At 35.4% G+C, this 18,597-nt stretch overlaps 4 long non-coding RNA genes across 4 annotated transcripts; 2 read left to right on the top strand and 2 right to left on the bottom strand.

The window, feature by feature from the left end:
- Nucleotides 1–1,009: 1,009 nt before the first annotated feature.
- LOC117681377 (uncharacterized) lies at nucleotides 1,010–2,048 on the bottom strand. The gene is made up of 2 exons (XR_004596027.2): nucleotides 1,956–2,048; nucleotides 1,010–1,442 (listed from the first exon to the last, which is right to left on the bottom strand). It is a non-coding gene; the product is annotated as an uncharacterized lncRNA (long non-coding RNA).
- Nucleotides 2,049–2,430: 382 nt separating this feature from the next.
- Nucleotides 2,431–3,951, top strand: LOC117681376 (uncharacterized). Its single transcript, XR_004596026.2, has 2 exons — nucleotides 2,431–2,571; nucleotides 3,110–3,951. It is a non-coding gene; the product is annotated as an uncharacterized lncRNA (long non-coding RNA).
- Nucleotides 3,952–8,587: 4,636 nt separating this feature from the next.
- Nucleotides 8,588–9,828, bottom strand: LOC109619170 (hypothetical protein). Its single transcript, XR_004596022.2, has 2 exons — nucleotides 9,560–9,828; nucleotides 8,588–9,004 (listed from the first exon to the last, which is right to left on the bottom strand). It is a non-coding gene; the product is annotated as a hypothetical protein (long non-coding RNA).
- A 2,879-nt stretch (nucleotides 9,829–12,707) lies between these two features.
- Nucleotides 12,708–14,540, top strand: LOC117681379 (uncharacterized). The gene is made up of 2 exons (XR_004596029.2): nucleotides 12,708–13,102; nucleotides 14,028–14,540. It is a non-coding gene; the product is annotated as an uncharacterized lncRNA (long non-coding RNA).
- The last annotated feature ends 4,057 nt before the right edge of the window (nucleotides 14,541–18,597 follow it).

Below are 18,597 nucleotides of genomic sequence, written 5' to 3' on the forward strand. Positions count from 1 at the left end.
AACAAAACCAACGATATAAAGGGGTTTCGCGTTACTTCGCCTCAGGTTAAAATTCTCCCCGGACGTCAAGATATGGTTGTATTACGACTATGGTATCGCTCTAAATATAGGTTTTAATGTTCAGGCAATTTACAAGTAAACCTGTGTCCGTTTTGTTTGCTAATATTTCTGAAGTTTGCTTTGTTTACAATCGATGCATAGCATGCGGGTTGAATATCCACAATCATTCGGGGGACGAAACCAAACGGTTCCCTTTTCTAAACATCCATGATGCATTTTGATTTGTTTTTTCGTTTGCCCCAAAAGAAATTATTTTTATTTACTTTAAATATTTCTAACTTTGATAGGAGATCGATTCTGCTGGGGTAAATAGGGGAAAGTCCATAACTTTCTAGGATAAATGGTTTGTATGGAAAATTATTTGATACTAAAATAACAAAAAATCAGACCAAGCAGCTTTAAAATACTGCGATATATTGTAAACAAATATTTACCGTATTAAAGACTTCATGACAATGTTTGGAACCAAAAAACCCCATCCATATGATTTGTGAAGCGTGTCTATACGTTAATGACAAATCTTTTAATTATGATATCATGCCAATGCTCTTCTAGTACTTATAGTAGATATAAATATTTCATCTCCAACCGTGTTTTCTCTCTGTGTGGAACTCTGTGGTTGCTTTAAAATGAAACTTTCTCATTGTCAGTGGGATACTTTGGAACATCGCACTAATATACATTTCACATTGAAATAAAAAATATGAGACTTCTAGTTTCTGTTGTTGTACTCAGACTCTTTTAAAAACTCTGTTTTTGCATGGACTTTACGTCTAACTGTTAACAAAGAGTGAGTTTCTTATTGGCATTCGCGTAATTGACAAAAATATTAGTTTTCACTAAAAATTGAAAAGATTGACGAAAAATCGAACGTCCAGGATGGTTAGCATCATATACACATCTCTCTCTCTCTTTCTCCCCCTCTCTCTCTCTCATGACTCAGCTTCAGTAAAAGCAGTATTTTATTTTGAATTTCAAATTTGACATAGAGATGTACAAACGATTTGTAAAAAATTGTAAGTAGTTAATAAGAGGTTCTTTCTACAATTTAGACTTTAAAGTTCTCACTTGGCACCATTGCTGATTCTCATCCAAAATGTTCTTAAGGTTATATCAGCGATCAGATCATTAATATTCAGGTCCATTCTAGCTGCGGTCCACCTCCAATCGGCCACCAGCCTCGCTATAGCTTGACGTCTGTCACTCTTGACTGCGTTCCTGACTAGTTCAACCCCCTGTCTGGCGGAAATTTCTCCCTCCTCTGAGGCTAGTTGGGCAATTCTTCGTCACTGTTAGAGAAAAATCTGAGGCTTGTTGGGCGTGACCTGGCATGAGCAGTCCCTATACCTAGTAACACTATGGTGAATGTATTCATATTAAGACTTAAAATAAATGAAGAAATACTGTTAAAATACAGTATCATATCGACCTGAACATCATTAACATTTTGCAGGAGGTCAATAACACACAGAAAAAGACATTTACACTAATCAAAGGTAATTCTTGATAAATTGTCGGAATCCTACGGTGGAACCCTCCACTTCCCGTTACCAATCATGAATTTGACGATGTCGGGCAGGTACTCTCCATCGTTTAAAAAACAGGAGGCAGACCTACCCAAAATCTTGACACAAAAGATCAAAAAACAAATCCAAAACCAGCTAACCACCCTGCACCCCTATTTACCATATTATTATACTAATCTTCAAAATCCTAATTCGACAGGGGGTGGCGTCAAATTATCTAAAACTTTATTTTAAAACTAATTTCTTCTCATAATATATTCATTATTGCTCAGGTGAACGGTTTAGCCCCTAGGCCTTTTGTTTCCTTGTATGAAAATACTAACATAAGTATGTGAAACATATTGAAAGACGTAATATCATGTTACTTACGTCAATTGATCACCAAGTACCGAGCACAGAAGATGCTTAAAGTAAAGAAATAAGATCACGTTAATTATTGTATGCCATATCCTAGAGCAACAATATAAAATGAAGTCTTGTTTCTTAATCCAGGTATTTATTATGTATAAATATTCTAACAACCAGAATATAGTTTGACCCAAAGCTTCTTGTAATAGGCTACTTTGACGGCAATGGCATTTGTTTGCAATTTAGTGTGCTAACGATCAATTAGAACCATTTTTACAAGAGCTTGGACTTTGGTTGGTTGTGTCAAACAGCAATGTGTTTCAATGGTCTGTCTATTTCATTACTGAACACTTATTTATGGCTCTTAGAAATCAACAAGATTTGTCTGATTTTTGGGGTAAGATTACGCAATCAGTGCATATTTCACTTGAAATCAGTGATTGTTATATCCTACCGAAAGTTCAAGGTCTTGTTAAAATGGTTTTAACTACTCAAACTAAGAGATTCAAAACAACACTCAGTGATGCTTCTCATAAATACGGAGGGTCCTCGTGATATTATAAAACCATACCCAGCTGTCTGATAATATCATTACAAAGGAGAACGTCGAAGTAACAACTGCAGCAGGTCATATAGGGTAAATATAGTGATACTTTATTCTTATTCAAATTGTTATATCTCTTCCTGGCAATAATATGTGTATCCTTTATTAGCCAACCTATTAAGGTCAGCATTTGAAAATTCAAATTTTATATAAAACAGAACAAATGACAGGGACGTATCATTATGGTGCACTTTTTCTCAAATACTAGTACATATAGAGACGTAAATGGGGAAATTAATTGGTGAACAAAATAACTTTAAAATAGAATGTTTAAGTACTTTGACCCCCACTATCCTCTCAAATCAGGATTTTGAAGATTGGTATATGGTGAATAGGGGTGAATGGGTGTTAAGGGGGGTTTGCTGTTTTTTGTGTTATATGTTATGATTTCGGATGAGTCTGTCTCCCTTTTTTTAAACGATGGAAAACCTCCGACGATTTATCAAGGACTAATTGCATTTTGTTTAATACAAATGTCTTTTGCTGTGTGTTGTTGGCTTCCTGAATTATGTTAATGATGGGCCGGTCTAAATGATATTGTATTTTAATACTATTTCATTTATTTCTGCAGATGAAGACACTCACCATAATAGTACTACTGGGGGTCCTGCTCATGTTTTGTCATGGATCACCGTGGGTCACCGAGCCAATCGATTTCCATCATGTCTCAGAGGAAGAGGCAGCTCTCGCCAGGCAGAGGGCTGAACGAACCAGGATAGCATTCGCAAGGCTCAGAAACCGCACCAGGCAGGCGTCCGGGAGAAGTGACATACTGATACTGAGACAAAGACTTTCTGATCGGAACGCGGTCTAAAACCATAATTACATCATACATGTACAGGAGAATCAGCGATTGTGTTAAGTGAGAAAATCTTAATTGAAGAGAAAACTTTTTTATTGACTACTTAAAATTTTAAAAAATAGATTGCAATGAAGTCTTCGTTTCGTTTGTACATGAATGTGTCAAATTCAAAATTCAAAATAAAACTTTTCACCAACCGAAGCTGAGTAATAATATAAGAGAGAGAGAGAGAGAGAGAGAGAGAGAGAGAGAGAGAGAGAGAGAGAGAGAGATTTGTGTATGAGCTACTAAACATTCTATCCGGGTGTCAATATTTTCAATTCCTTGATTATTATGTACAAGTATTTATTGTCAATATCAACGAGTTATAAAAATACCCTCTTTGGTAACAGTTCAATGTACCGGTATATTCCTTGCAAAGACTAAATATACAACGCGTGTTTCTTATTTAAAGATTTCAAGAGTCCGAGTACAACAGCAACAAAATGTCTTATAGTTTATGTATAAATGTATATGTTTACATGTACCATTGCAATGTTTCAAAGTATCCAACTAACAATGTGATAGTTATCTTGAAAGAAGCCAGAGATGATTAAAGGCTGTACTGTCGTGTCTTTATTATTAATACGTATGATTACTATGATATTATTATTAGATATTTAAACACAGTTAATCAAAGACAGTTGATAACAAATTACACAAAATATACAAGCAATTATGAGATTACAATGCATATGTCAAAGCGATGGCTTGTATAGTCATTCTGTATCACTCGCAAAGTCCGACGCAGGGATCAAGCCATGACGATGAGGAAACCTGATTCCTATCTGAAAGCATACAAGTAAACCAGCAGCAAAAAGGAAACAAAATTATGGAAAAGCCAAAATGGTGATAATGGCAAGAAAGGTGGGTAAAGTCATGATGAAAAAGAGGAAGATGCTATTACTGACATGCGCAAGTGCATTGGGATTGGGTAAAACAGGAATACATAAATCGGGGGAGTTACATGTATCTTGCTTGCAACCAGGTGTGCATTCTTCTTTGATCAATAGAACTTACCACACAGAGTAGTAAGTTCACCTTTTTTTAAAAAGAAGACCAGAAGTTGAATGGCTATACTGTCATGGCTTTATTATTAACACGTATGATATCATTATTAGATTTTAAACACAGTTAATTGAACACTGTTGACAATAAATTACACAAATTGAAAATATACAAGCAATTATGAGATTGCACTGCAAATACCAAAACGATGGATGGCGCTGATCCTCAACTGGCATTTTAGCAGCCAACAGTTCAATTTAATGACAATGAGCCATTAATTGCTGGTAACCCTGGAAGGGGGATAGCAGTTAACCAGCGATGAATATCGGGGTGCATAATTAATGCACCATGCAAACCTGGCATACAAATGACCCAAGTGAACAATTAATATGCTGCCTACCGTTTTCAGCAGCACTGTTAGATATCGTATGTCTCCATGATTGACGTGGCAGAATATCTGATCAAATAAGTAAGGTATTGTGCATTAAGGTCTGGACTTTGCAGAGTAATTATTTCGTTTCTATCTGTAGACCAATGCTGTTGTCGCCACAATGGATAATCAGTGCTTGGGGCGCGTTATCATTACACCTATGCAATAGATTGTTCAAGTGAAGCTCCAGGTCTTCCACTTTAAACCGCTGCGGCCAGCCCATATGACATTGATGTGTTGAGGGTCAAATTTTTCGCCACAAGTGGAATTAGCGTATTTCTGAGTCCTGGAGATGATTGATGGACATATGATCCATACTGTCCACAAACCTGCAAGCTTAGCTTACAATTATTAGGATTCAGATGCTTACAGATATACAGATTGGACGCGAATATAAGATTTAAAGTTTTTCAGCTTTGATTATGTTCTCTAGGATACCCTGCAAGTACAAGTAAGTTGCAGCACCAATTCTTAATGAATGCGATTTGAAAACTGACGTGTCTACGTTGAGGAATGCCAGAGCTCTTTTGAGAACTTGGTTGAATTGGTATAGTTTGTCCCAAGTTATTGCTTCTATCAATTTTTGATGATTTTTAATAAAAATACACATACCTGTGAAAGAAATACAATTGAAATCGATGAAAGGGAATATATCCAAGATATCTTCATTGAACAATTATCCCTTTTCACTCATAAAATTTCACAGGAACGAAAACAATTTTGTTACAGAGAATTATAATGGGAAATGTTTTCATCTTTTCTCCATTCGGAAGCACTCGGGATACCTCGTGCAATTTTTAACGTTATCATCCGGGCTTATTAATGGCTGATACAATGCAAAATCTCCGTAGAGTTTCAATTTTGGGATGTGTATTCAATCTAATTAAAATTAGATCCTTCACGCTCTCGTATTAGATATGTCGCTGTCACACATCAAATACGAGAGCGTGAAGGATCTAATTTTAATTAGATTGGATGTGTATTGAAACCTGAAGCGGTAGAGGGGGCGTTTCAAAACAGATAATTTGGACATTTTTCATATTAAGGTATTTACTATTATTGAAATATTAAGCAAAAAGTGTTGGAAACAAAAACTCGGGACAGAGTATAGTAAAGTAGAGGGGAGGCATCAGTGTGACACAAAAACTGACCTGGGTATTAAGGTCTAGCGTTAAATAGGACTGCAAGTTGTTAAATAGGAAATGATTGTCATCAGAAAGGGTTATAATTAACTTTGTGCCTGCGCTATACTGCATGGTTGGTTTTGCTGTTAGATGGTCAGTCTGTGTGGGATTTGTTTGTAAACAACCTTAATGAGTACCGGGATGCCCAGACACCACTGCCTTTCCCTTCGTCGGATTATATAGGTTATATACAAATAATCAGTGGTAGATCTGTCAGAGATCTGTAAATATATAAATACTCAACGACATGGCTATCAATAACTTACTGTAGTAATTGCTTGCTTATAAGAAGTGGCGCCTTTTGTTGTATATTACTATAATAAAATGGGAAAAAGCGAAATAACTTTAAATTATATTTTGAAAATAAAAAGTATATGCCTTGTCAAACAAATAATAAATTATCTAAGTCAGAATTCTCTAATTTTTCTATAAAAACGAATGCAGACCAAAGCCCTGTCAAAGATGTTAATGATCATGAACACATTCAATGATTAACTAACATGGTGGTATCTTTGTGTGTTTGCTTACTGTATTTTTAAGGTAGGGGGTATTTTAGTTTCACAAACCAATAGTATAATTTTGAATTCAAATAAAAAGTATGAAATTTACTAAAAGATAAACCGACCGAAGATATAAATTAGTTCTTTTTTAAATTGAGAACTTCGTTACGTTTTCACTAATTGCGCAAATATAAAATAAATTAATTAGTATAACAAAGTCATTAGCATTAATCCGACGTGAAAATACAAGGAGCGCGCGTGTGTGTGTGTGTGTGTGGCGGGGGGGGGGGGTGTACGATGAATACTTTTTCCAAGGGAAGAGGGTTCCGATGCCTTTTTCTGTAAAATTACTATGTGCATTATTACATTTTAATTTTCCAGGGGGAGGGGACGGGGTCCGGACCTCGGGATTCCAAATTATAATTGCAGAAAAAATACACTCAATTATTGTTCATAAATATCAGCACGTTACGTAAAAAAATTTACGATCATTCTTGTATGCGAATTTCAGTCTGACATCATGATTTTTTCGTTCAGTCTGTGGCTTGTGGAAGTGCTTGTTCTTATGTATAATGTGCCGTTGCTGTCATTTTAGTGTGTGTTGTAGAATTTATCTATCTGAATTTCGACTTATCGATAAGCTGGTAAGAACTGGGTGGTGTAGATTTCAACCTAATGAATCACAATCGGTTTTCTTAAGAAATAAAGAATTTAATCCATTGATGTAAATATGTCATAACAATGTTAAACAACTTTCGCATGTGAGGAATTTTGCAATATCCTCGAAGTCGCAAATATTTCTCGCCGCGAATCAGTCACAGTTATTAGCCATTGATAATTTATAAATCATTAGATCATTTATAAATCAAACGTTAAAATTAAAATAAAAACAACGCGTACATAGTTTTAACGAAAACAGAATTCTGAAAATATTATTTTAAAATACTTAAGACATTTCCAAAACCAACGACCGACGGTTTTTAAGACAATAATGGTATTAATCGGGCGACAGTCGGCAGATCATCAGCTGTTGTCTTGGGTGATATTGACCTATCTATTCGTCAGCCAACCAATTTTGTGTCCATCGACCCAAGTTACATTTTTTCCTGCGTCGATAGTCGATTTTTAGGTCCCCAGTCGTCGTAGAATAGTCCGTCAAGCAATCCTTAATCATCGCACGACCATCGGCAAACAGATTATTATCTATGCTGTCGGCCCAGCAATCTTGTTTCGTCAGACGACGATACGAGGTAACTTCAATCGCACAACCATTGGCTTAAATGTTCCCTAGGCATAATAGATATAGATCTTTTTTGGATCAAGAAATCAAATTATTGCACGGGAACATCTTTTTGGTCGGTTTTTTATTTTTGTTTAAGAAAGATCTACTTTTATAACAAAATTTTTTTTTAAAAATATGCGTTCTTTTTAGATTCAGTTTTAAACCTTGTTGCAGAACTTTCACTAACCTCCGATTAAAAAATCGTTTTAAAATATTGCGATATGTTGTAAACAAAAATTTACCGTAATTTAGACTTCATGATGTCAGTCTTCTTATTTGGAACCAAAAACCTAATCCATATGATTTGTGAAGCGTGTCTATACGTTAATGACAAATCCTCTTATTATGATATCATGCCCATGCTCTTCTAGTACTTATAGTAGATATAGATATTTCATCTCCAACCGTGCTTGCTCTCTCTGTCTGAAACTCTGTGGTTGCTTTCAAATGTAACTTTCTCATTGTCAGTGGGATACTTTGTAACATCGCACTAATATACATTTCACATTGAAATAAAAATATGAGACTTCTAGTTGCAGTTGTTGTACCCAGACTCTTGATATCTTTAACTAAGAAACATGCGTTAAAACCTTTTTATTTGCATGGAATATACGTTTAACTGTTACCAAAGAGCGATTTTCTAATTGGCATTCGCAGAATTGACAAAAAAATTAGTTTTCACTCGTAACTGAAAAGATTGACGAAAAATCAAACACCTAGAATGGTTAGCATCACATACACAAATCTCTCTCTCTCTCTCTCTCTCTCTCTCTCTCTCTCTCTCTCTCTCTCATATGACTCAGCTTCAGTAAAAGCAGTATTTTATTTTGAATTTCAAATTTGACATATAGATGTACAAACGTCAACGAAGTCATTATTTCAATATATTTGTAAAAATTGTAAGTAGTTAATATGGGGTTCTTTCTTCAATTTAGACTTTACATTTCTCACTTGACACCATTGCTGATTCTCATTTCAAATGTTCATAGGTTTAAATCAGCGATCAGATCATCAATAGTCAGGCCCATTCTAGCTACAGCCCTCCTAAAATCGGCAATCATTTTAGCTATAGCTTCAGGACTGGCACTCTCGACTGCGTTTCTGTCTCGTACAACCGTCGGTCTGACGGGAGCGTCTTCCAACTCTGAGGCTTGTTGGGCGTGACCTGCCATGAGCAGTCCCGCAAGTAGTATCACTATGGTGAATGTCTTCATATTGAGACTTGAAATAAATGAAGAAATACTGTTAAAATACAATATCATATCGACCTGCCCATCAATAAAATTTGGCAGAAGGCAAGTAACACACAAAATAAGACATTTGTACTAAACAAAGGTAATTAGTTCTTGATAAATTGTCGAAATCCTACGGTAGAACCCCCCTCCCCCGTTACCAATCATGACTTATCCGAAATCTTGACACAACCCCCCCCCCCCCCCCCCCCAAAAAAAATAAAATCCAAAACCAGCTAACCACCCTTCACCCCTATTCACCGTTCTTCAAAATCCTAATTAGAGAGGTAGTGTGGGTCAAATTACCGAAAACTTTATTTATGAACTAATTTTCCCTTTTTACATGTCTATATGTTATATCTGTTACCAGAAAAGAAAAGGTGCCCCCTGATGATATACGCCTGTTATGTGTTTTGTTTGATATAAAATACGATTGTTTAAATACTGACCCTAATAGGTTGTCTAATAAAAGGAAAACGTATTATTGTCTGGAATAAGTGTACCGAATTGAATAAGAATAAAAATAAAATACTAATATACTTACATTATATGACCTGCTGAAGTTGTTACTTCGACGTTCTTCTTTGTAATGTTAGTATCAGCCAGCTGTGTATGGTTTTTAATGTTACGAGGACCCTCTCTATTTATGAAAAGCACCACTGAGTGTTGTTTTGAATCGCTTAGTTTGATTAGAGAAAACCACTTTAACAAGACCTTGGACTATCATTAGGATGAAATAATCTTTTTTGCATAAAATCAAGTAAGAATGACGCTGATATCAAGTGAAATATGGACAGATTGCGTCATCTTACCTCAAAGGACAGACAAATCTTGATGATTTCAAAGAGCCATGAATAAGTGCCCAGCAATGAAACAGACAGGCCTACGTGAATTACAGTCAACTGTGTCACATTGATATTTGACACAACTCACCAAAGTCCAGGCTCTTGTAAAAATGGCTCCAATTAATCATAATAACAGACTTTTGTTTGTGTTGTTCTGACAATACCAAACATCACCAAACTTCAAAGCATATATATATATATATATATATATATATATATATATATATATATATATATATATATATATATATATATATATATATATATATATATATATATAAACACACACACTGCCCATAGTGAATGATAAAGATATATATTAAGCACAGGGACATTCACTTTTGTTGCAGCTCCACCTCCGCCCCGACCGCGGCCAGCGCTAGGTTCCGTTCGTCATCGAAAGCAAGATTTTTGTCTTGCCTAGATGGCCGAGTGGGGAACGCGGTGTCCGCTCACTGCTAGGAGAATGGGTTGCAGAGGTCGTGAGTTCAAGCCTAGGTCGGGGGCGGAGGTGGAGCTCCAACAAAAATGAAATTCCCTGTGCTTTATATATATCTATATCATTCACTATGGGAATGTATATGTTAATTTGAGAGTTATTGCAATGGTCAAAAAAAATATTGTATTTTGATAGTTATTACCGTCTTCCGTGGAAGACGGTATAAAGAGTTGAAATAATTTACAGTCTCCGGTTTGTGCACTTCCTTTCCTTTGTGATTGGTAGAAAATACATGATGTGAAAATTTACATTTAATTCTTGGTTGAAATACTGTTTGGCGCAAAGGAAATAATTTTCTGATGATCTCTTTCATGTACGACTTAACAAATTTCGTAGATTTTAAATCTTAAAAAGTGAGAAAACGAAAAAGCAATATAAATTGCTATGAATGAAATTCAGCCTTTGGTTTTCAGGTCCAACTAGTTGAAAGTAACATTCTATAATATCTATCGAAATTATTTGTTTTTCTTTTAGCATTGTTTATTCAAATTTTTATACAAAATTAAAAAAAATGATGCGGTATGCCTAATATCGGTTAAGTTTTTTGCACCCTAGATAGATAAATGCAGTGTTATAACTTTGATTTTATAAAAATAATACAAGTCTACGACCCTACCTAAGATCTCTTTTACCCTATAGTCAATATCAACATACAGGCTCGGGTACGCAGTTCTCAATTTTAGACACGCAGGCTTAAACGACACATGACATAAAATGTTCCACTCGCCATGCTATATAGAGGAAGGTGACATTTATATAAAAAGAATTAAACTGTCTTTGATAACTAATTGCTGTTTAGGATTTGTTCTAAAGACGGCAAGCTTATTTAAAAAAGCTAAACTTGTTGTATTATTTCATTTATTTCCAAAAATGAAGACATTCACCATTGTGGTACTACTCGCGGTGCTACTCATGTCATGTCATGGCTTCGTCACCGTGCCAGGCACGGTAAAAATCAATTTTTTTTTTTATTTCTTGTGTCTTTGTTTTGCGATTGACTTATAAAGCATAATTTGTGTGAAAGTCCATCTTTTAGTAAAGAAATGAAGCAACTAATCAGATCTTGTTATTGTTATTCACTAAAACACGCCAAGTATACCTTTAACGATTTCAAGAGGCTGGGTACAACAGCAACAAGATGTCTCAAAGTTTTTGTATTAATGTACATGTATACTAGTGCGATGTTCCAAAGTGTCCCACTGGAAATGAGAAAGTTACATTTGAAAGCAACCACAGAGTTCCAGAGAGCAAACACGGTTGGAGATGAAATATCTATTTCTACTACAATACTACGGGAAGATGATCATAATAAGAGGTTTTGATACGCTTCGCAAATCATGGGAATCATGGGGTTGTATGGCTCCAAATATTGTCTTAAAGGTCTAGAATTCCGTACGCTGTTGTTCACAATATATTGCCGTTTTTGAAACTACTTCTCTCGCAGAGGTTACTTAAAGTTTTGCAGCCAGATTTAAAACTTTTTCGAAAAAAAGAATTGAAAATATTTTAGAGGGATATCTTTTCTATGCTGAAATTAAATACAACTGAAAACATATTTCTGTACAATAATTTGATTAATTTGATTTTTTGATCCCAAAATGATCTATATCAATAAGTAGTATTCTTCAAGTTTAGGATGATTTAAACCTTCAACGCCAGCCAGCCAGCCAGAGTCCCCTACCTCACTCCTAGTAGAGATATTTTGTTTTACAAGCTGGAATCCATCAGGTATAGACGCGTATGACGTTACGAACTGTGCTGGTGCAAAGATTGGGCTTTGAGGTGTCATAGAGAAACTAACGTTTTTAAAATAAGATTTTCAGTTATATGTATGATCTAACTAAGAGAGAGCATGCAGACAAGTTGGGAGTCTCGTCAAGCATTCGTAGTATAAAATTGAATATAATAATTCGCTTGTCACTGCACCACAGTAAACATTGATAGAAAATACACTTTTTCTGATAGTCCGACTAATTGGATTTCTTTTCAGCAAATAACTTTACCAGGTTTTTGTTACATTCATATTCCAATACTAGTACCTTAAGATGTTAATATTAATTAAATGACATTTGATTCTTTTCGTGCAAAACCATAACAACATTACTATTATCTATAATAAAGTCCGACTCATATATAGGATCACCTTTTGGGATTAGAGCTTAACTTAATCAAATCCGAAGATACAGCTTACAATATCACAAAAGAGGCAATGAACAGTAGTTACAGTTTGTACAACAAAACGTCTCTCCTAAGTGTTAGTATTGGACTCTATCTGGTGATCAATTTTATTCATATAGGCTTCTTTCAGCGTGATGGCATTTGATTTCAATTTAGTGTGCTAATGATCACTTAGAACCATTTTTACAAGAGCTTGGACTTTGGTTAGTTGTTTCAAACAGCAATGTGACGTAGGCCAGCCTATTTCATTGCTGGGCACTTATGCATGGCTCTTTGAAATCAACAAAATCTGTCTGGCTTTTGAGGTAAGATGACGGAATCTGTGTTTATTTCACTTGAAACAAGCGTCATTTTTACTTGTTTTGAAAATTATTACATCCTACCAAAAGTCCAAGGTTTATTAAAATGATTTTAACTACTCAAACTTAGAGATTCAAAACAGCACACAGTGGTTCTTCTCATAAATACAGAGGGTATTCGTGATACTATAAAACCATACCCAGCTGTCTGATACTAACAATACAAAGGAGAAAGTCGAAGAAACAATTGCAGCAGGTCATATGATGTAAGTATACTAGTACTTCATTCTTATATTTTTACATCTTCCAGTGTATTTGCCTGTGATAACACTACGCATCGATTTTGTACTATATAACTCATAATACAAATGACAACAAATCGAGGCGCCAGCGGGGTTTGCTTATTAATATTTAAATATATAATCGTACGATGGCTTAAAATTATATAAATATTAGTAATAGGGAATCATTCTTTGAATATTATGAGATGATAATTTCGGTCGGGTGTTATCAAATCTATCATAAAGCCCTTCGGGCTTTATTGGATTTGATCACGCCCGACCGAAATTATCACATCATAATACTCAAAGAATGATTCCTTATTCCTTATTCAATTCGGTACGCATATTCCAAGCAATTATTGATATTAGCCAACCTAGTAGGGTCAGTATTTAAACAATCAAATTTTTATAAAACAAAACACATGACAGCCACGTAATATCAGGGGACACTTTTTCTCGTAACAGCCTTTTTTATTTATTTGCATATAAATATTTTAAATGGGGACACTTATTTTAAAATAAATAGGTAATTCGACCCCCACTCCCCTCTCCAATAAGGATTTTGAAGATTGGTCAATAGTGAAAAAAAGGGTGAAAGGTAGTTAGGTGGTTTTGAATTTGTTTTTTGTTTTTCTTTTTTCTGTCAAGATTTCGTAGAAGTCTGCCTCCCCTTTTTAAAACGATGGAACGTGCCTGCATGACATCGTCAAACTCATGATTAGTAACGAGGGGGTGGGGTGGGGGTTGAGGGGGGGGGGGGGGGTCCACCGTAGGTTTCAAGGACTAATTACCTTTGATAAGTACAAAATGTCTTTTCCTGTGTTTTGTTTGCCTCCTGCAATAATTATATTAATGATGGTCCGGTCGAAATGATATTGTATATTTACAGTATTCTTTCATTTATTTCAAGTTTCAAGATGAACAAATTTACCATTGTGGTACTACTCGCGGTGCTGCTCACGCCAGGCCACGCCCAATCAACCTCAGAGGAGATTGTTGAAATAGTCAGGAATGCACTCCTGATGGTCAAAATTAACAATGCTTTACTGACACTGAGACAGGGAAATGCCCAGCATGCCCCAGAGGAGGCAGAAGTTCCCGCCAGACAGGGAGCAGAACGAGTCAGGAACGCATTCGATAGTGACAGACGCCAAGCATGGCTGGGGGCCGATAGGAGGAGGGCAGTTTGACCTTAGCGAGATAGGTCAAAGACTTAATGGTGTGTCTCCTGCATAAACCTGATAACATTGTACATGAGAATCAGCAATAGTGTCAACTGAGAAATTAAAAGTCTAAAATGAAAAAAGAACCTCTTATTAACTACTTACAATTGCTACAAATGGATTGAAATGTTGACTTCGTTTATGTTTGTACATACATATGTCAAATTTGAAATTAAAAATAAAATGAAGATGAGTCATTAGAGAGAAGTGGCGTCGTAAGCAAATTGAAAGTGGTGATGGGGGGGGGGGGGCTAGACTTATCATCGGAAATTTTAAAAGAAAAAAAACCACATTTCCCAAAATCATGAAAAACCTTATCTGTGGAGGAGTGTGTGTGAGAGTACCTTCCAAAAAGATTTCTTTCCCAAATCATGATATTCCTATTCCGTGAAAGGGGGGGGGGGCTAGTATACCTGTGACTCCAATTTTCAATATCAATATTAATATTTTAATCTTTTTAATGTAAAATTAGGAACAACTATGTTTGCTGCGAGAAAAAGTGGGGGCTGGCCCCTCCCTGATGCTATGTGCCTAATGGTTAGGTCTACCTTTGCAAAAAAAAAAAAGATAGAGAGAGGAAGAGACAGAGATATATATTTGTGTATGTGATGCTAAACATCCTACATGTTTGATTTTTCGTCAATCATTTCCATCCCTAGTGAAAACTAGTAATTTGTCAATTCAACAATTGTCAATTAAAATTTCACCCTTTGTTGACAGTTAAACGTATATTCCATGCAAACACAAAGAATTCAATGCGTGTTTCTTAGTTGAAGATTTTAAGAGTTTTGGTACAACAACAACAACAAGAAGTCTGATAGTTTTTGTTTTAATTTTAAATGTATACTAGTGCGATTTTCCAAAGTATCCCACTGACAACGAGAGTTAAATTTGAAAGCAACCACAGAGTTCCAGACAGAGAGCAAATACGATTAGAGATCTTTATCTACAAGTACTAGAAGAACATAGTCAATTTATCATAATGAGAGCGTTTGTCATCAGCGTTGAGACAAGCTTCACAAACCATGGGGATTGGGGTTTTTCGGTTCCAAATATTGTCATGAAGTCCAATTTAAGTTTTGTTACAAATATATTGCAGTTTTTTAAAAAGATTTTTCATTCAATGGTAAGTTCTTCAGCAAGGTTTAAAACTGATTCCAATATATAAGAAAACATATTTTGAAGAAAAAAAATATTTGTTTTAAATGTAGTTCTTACAATAAAAAAAAACACCTAAAAAGATGTCCCCGTACAATAATTGGATTTCTTTATTAAAAAATATATATATCTTTTACGTCTACATTTGTAGGTCACATTTCAGCCAATGGTCGGGTGAAAGAACTAGAAGTTTGAAGATTGGTAAATGTTGTATAAGGGTTAATGGGTATTTCGGAGGTTTTAGATTTTTGTGGGGGTTTTGTGTCATAGAGTCTGCCTCCCCTTATAAAACGATGGAACGTGCCTGTCAATCGCAACTTCTCGGGCCTTTCCGACAGGCTCAGAAAAACGCCTCGAATGTATTACCTAGGCGTCCATGACAACCCCCCTTTTTATAAAACTTGATATAATACAACACATCTTAAGATCTGTTGAGATGTAAGCTAGACTTCATTAAAGTAAATGTTATACCCTAAAATATAACAAAGAAGCGACTTATAAGGCTGTTTAGCCGATACTTATTTAATGGGAAGCGACTCCATTTTGTATAAAATTCTTACATCTGGTAATGTTAATTCATTCGAGCTGTTTTTCCGAGCTCTGACGGAAAGGCCCGAGAAGTTGCGATTGCGTGCCTGTACGACAGACTCATGATTGGTAACTGGGGGTGGTGGTGGGCGGGGGGGGGGGGGGGTCCACCGTAGGATTCCGACGAATTACCAGGAACTAATTGCATTTCGTTTAGTACAAATGTCTTTTGCTGTGTGCTGTTGCTATCCTGAAACATTTTAATGATGGATGGTCAAGAAGATATTGTATGTTAACTGAATTATTTCATTGAATTCAAGTCTCAAGATGAAGACATTCGCCATTGTACATCTAATCGCTTATGTCATGTCATGGATTCGAACCGTGCCAGACTATGCCCAACAAGCCTTAGAGGAGGAGCAAGCGTTCGCCAGACAACGAGCCAGGGATGCAATCGCAAAGGCCATACAAGTCGCCGCTTGGGACAATGAATTTCTGACACTGTGCTCTGACTCTTTGTAAAACTACAATAACATCATTCATGTACACGAGAATCGGCTATCCTGTCATGTGAGAAATTGAAAGTCAATTGATATAATGACTTCCTTTAAGTTTGTATATGTAAAAGTAAACTTTGAAAAAATAAAAAAAAAAGTTTGCTCAAAATCAAGCTGAGAGAGAGAGAGAGAGAGAGAGAGAGAGAGAGAGAGAGAGAGAGAGAGAGAGAGATTTGTGTATTCCTATCCGAAGGGTGTCGATATTTTTAATTCCAAGTGTATTATGTACAGTATTTTTGTCAATATCAACGAATTACAAAAATACATTTTTTTATAGCAGTTAAACGTATATTTCTTACAAAACGAAATATACAACGCGTGTTTCTTAGAAAAAGATTTCAAGAGTCTGAGTACAACAGCAACAATATGTCTTATAGTTTATGTATTAATGTGCATGTACGTCAATTTTTTCAATTCTCCGTGCAAAAAATCTTAGTTAAAGATTTCAAGAGTCTGGGTACAACAACAGCAACTAGAAGTCTCATATTTTTTGTTTCAATGTTAAATGTATATTAGTGAGATGTTCCAAAGTATCCACTGACAATGAGATAGTTACATTTGAAAGCAACCACGCAGAGTTCCAGAGAGCAAACACGATTAGAGACGAAATATTAATTAAGGTCTTCCCTTTCCAACGGAATACCTTATAGTTTTCGTACTGTTTCTTCTTCTTCTTATTGCTTTCCACAAATTTTGTGCACGCGAGATCTCGAAAACTGTTCGGCTGATTTCGACCAATTTTTCACAGATGATTGCCAGTGGTCATAATTTTAGAAGTTCTTTGAAATTTTGAAATCGTCACTTCCGATTTACGGCCGATTTTGTAAATTTTTACGACCAATTTTGTGCAGATATAAACTCAGAAACTATCAGAGATGTGAATATAAAATTTTCAGGATAGGTAGACCATAGTTTGAAGTTGTGCACAATGCAGTTTTTTTTACGCCAGTGGCGCAAAGTTTAGGAGCTCGCCTAGGCTTGAAAATTGGATACGAATTTTGAATCAAAATTGTCATTCATTTTGATCTGTATCTTTTTATGAGTTGATATTTTCTTAAAACATATATAATAAAAGTGGTAGAAAATTAAAAGTTCTTTCCAACAAAACCAAAAAATAGGGGCTGGCCCCTTAAATTAGGGGCCAAGACACTCGTAAACTATATTACAAATAACTTAAATACGATAAAGATTTTGTAATGCATTATAGAAGCAAAGTTGTTGATCATAACAATATCGATCAGGTGAAATCATTGCCACGCCCATTTATTACGTAATTAGGGATTTTGAGTGGCCAAAGTACTTAAACTATGACGCAATATATCTAGAAAAGGAGACATATTTTGTTAAGCATTGTAGAAGAGAAAATGTTTGCATTGATGATTCTAATCGGTTTCATTGATCAAAACACCAATGTCTGTCCCCATTAAGGATCGAGAGGGTTGGCCCCTAAAATATACAATCATTTGTATCTCAGAAATGATCAACAATTTTAGATAAGTGTAAGAACAAAAAATGTTGGTATTCTTAAGACCTTTTTAAAGAAATCAAGAAAAAGGGGCTGGCCCCTTTTTTTAAGGGCCAAGACACTCGTAAACTATATTACAAATGACTTAAAAACCATAAAGATTTTGTCATGCGTTATAGAACCAAAGTTGTTGATCGTAACAATATCTATCAGAAAAAGTCATTGCCACGCCTATTTATTACGCAATTAGGGATTATGAGGGGCCAAAGTACTTAAACTATGACGCAATATATCTAGAAAAGGAGACATATTTTGTTAAGCATTGTAGAAGAGAAAATGTTTGCATTGATGATTCTAATCGATTTCATTAATCAAAACACCAATGTCTGTCCCCATTAAGGATCTAGAGGGCTGGCACCTAAAATATTCAATCATTTGTATCTAAAAAATATACAACAATTTTAGATGGTTGTAAGAACAACAAATGTTAGTAATCGTGGGACCTTTTGAATAAACTCAATAAAAAGGGGCTGGCCCCTGTGATTAGGG

This window comes from Magallana gigas, chromosome 2 (assembly GCF_963853765.1).
Source record: "Magallana gigas chromosome 2, xbMagGiga1.1, whole genome shotgun sequence".
NCBI classification, from domain to species: Eukaryota; Metazoa; Mollusca; class Bivalvia; order Ostreida; family Ostreidae; genus Magallana; species Magallana gigas.